A 2,500-nucleotide genomic window follows, 5' to 3' on the forward strand; every position below is an offset into this window, starting at 1 on the left:
TCTGACGAGAACTGGCAATTTCAGCGTGGTATGGCCGTAAACAACATATATTGCGATATTTTCTATGATATCTCACTTTTTGGGAGCGGAAAGGACGTGAACGTTTTTCCTCATAAAAAATGAAATAACTTTTGGATATTAATTCTGATTGTTGATTTAAGCTTTAAGAACACATTAGGACATATCTCAATGAAATTTGAGGGATTTCCGAAATCGAAAAATATTTTTCGAAAAAAAAAAAAAATCCCAGAAGACCTCGGTCATCTCAAGTTTATTTCCATATTCTATTACACAATCAACGTACATCACAAAAGGAACCATCTCTCTAACTATCACAGTTAAATTTTTGTATCGGAACATTTCACGTCGGAATATCTCGCTAAGTCCAGACCGGGGAGATCGGTCGCATTTGACACCGTCCGCTCCGGTCTAACATCGTCTTGGAGTCGGGGTAACGATGGAGAGGCGTTTAAGGACGTGAACATTTTTCCTTATAAAAATTAAAGTCGACAATGAATATTGATTCTGATTACTGATTTACTCTTTTAGAACACATTAGAAGGCAACGCAATCAGATTTGAGGAAATTTCAAGATCAGAAAATTTTTTTCGAAAAAAAAAAAAATTCAAGAACACCTGGGTCATGGCAAGTTATTTCCCACAATCCATTCCACAATCAACGTACAACATAGAAGAAATCATCTCTCTAACTATCCTGGTTCAAAAGTTGTATCGGAACATTTCACGTCGAAATACCTCGCCAAGTCCAGACCGGGGCGATAGGTAGTATCTGACACCGTCCGCTCGGGACTGACATCGACTTGGACTCGGGCTAATGATGGGGAGGCGTTTAAGGACGTGAACATTTTTCCTTATAAAAATTAAAGTCGACAATGAATATTGATTCTGATTACTGATTTACGCTTTAAAAACACATTAGAAGGCAACCAAATCAAATTTGAGGAAATTCCAAAATCAGAAAATTTTTTTTAAAAAAAAAAAAAATCCGAAAAATATTTTTCGATTCTGATTACTGATTTACTCTTTTAGAACACATTAGAAGGCAACGAAATCAAATTTGAGTAAAATCCAAAATCAGAAAATATTTTTCGAAAAAAAAAAAAAATTCGAGAACACCTCGGTCATGGCAAGTTATTTTCCACAATCCATTCCCCAATCAACGTACATCCCAGAAAAAATCATCTCTCTAACTATCCTGGTTCAAAAGTTGTATCGGAACATTTTCACGTCGAAAATATATCTCTAAGTCCAGACCGATGCAGAACGTAAACTCGATCATACCGATGCTTCACGTAATCTCGATCTTACCGATGCACAACGTAAACTAGATCACACCGATGCAGAACGTAAACTCGATCTCACCGATGCACCACGTGAACTGGATCTTACCGATGCAGAACGTGAATTGGATCTTACCGATGCACCACGTAAACTCGATCTTACCGATGCACCACGTAATCTCGATCTTACCGATGCACCACGTGAACTGGATCTTACCGATGCAGAACGTGAACTCGATCTTACCGATGCACCACGTAAACTAGGGCTGACCGATGCATCACGTAAACGACGATCGAGAGGCGCGAAAGGACGTGAACGTTTTTCATTATAAAAATTGAAATAAATGATAAATAATGATTCTGATTGTTGATTATCGTTTTTAATATGCATTAGTAGGCAACCAAATGAAATTTGAGGAAATTCCGATAACAGAAAATTTTTTCGAAAAAAAAAAAAATTCATGAAATCCTCGGTCATCGCAAAATATTTACCATATTCTGTTCGATAATCAACGTATATTTAAGAAGGAATCATATCTGTATCTATCTTGGTTCAAATTTTGTATCGGAACATTTTGACCAAAGTCCGAGCTTCGGCCGAAACAGACACCGCTGACCTGGCCTATCGATCGACCGAGAGTCGGGGATAGAGCGTAAGTGTTGTCTGGAGGGGAACCCTGTGCTCTCCTGACATATATAGGGAAGGTGGTCGCGTTGGGCGATGCAGAACGTTTGGATCGGGAATTATATTTTTGGTTCAGCTATTGGAATATGGTTTATTGTTGGTATATATTGGCGAAATAACGTTCTTACTGACTGGGGATATTCATAAAAATGAGTCCGGAGATTTTCAGATCGAAGTCCGAGTGATCCGACTTGGAAGGCGTGTTGGGTGGGTCGAGATGGCTTAGATCGATCAGACGAGGCGGGCTAAGTGTTGACGTCATGCATCGGTCCATTTTCAGATTGAGTCCGAGTAATCCGACTTTGAAAGAGTGTTGGGTGCGTCGAGACTGTTTAGATAGATCGGACGAGGCGGACTAGGTGTTAACGACATGCATCGGTATATTTTCTGATCGGAGTCCGAAGAAATCGGCCCTAGTAGGCGCAGCGGACGGTCGAGACGGCCTCGGTGGGTCGGATCGATCGGGAAAAGTTTGCTAAATCGTGTCTGGAGGGGAACCTTGGGTTCTCCTGACA

Source organism: Harmonia axyridis, chromosome X, assembly GCF_914767665.1.
Source record: "Harmonia axyridis chromosome X, icHarAxyr1.1, whole genome shotgun sequence".
NCBI lineage: Eukaryota > Metazoa > Arthropoda > Insecta > Coleoptera > Coccinellidae > Harmonia > Harmonia axyridis.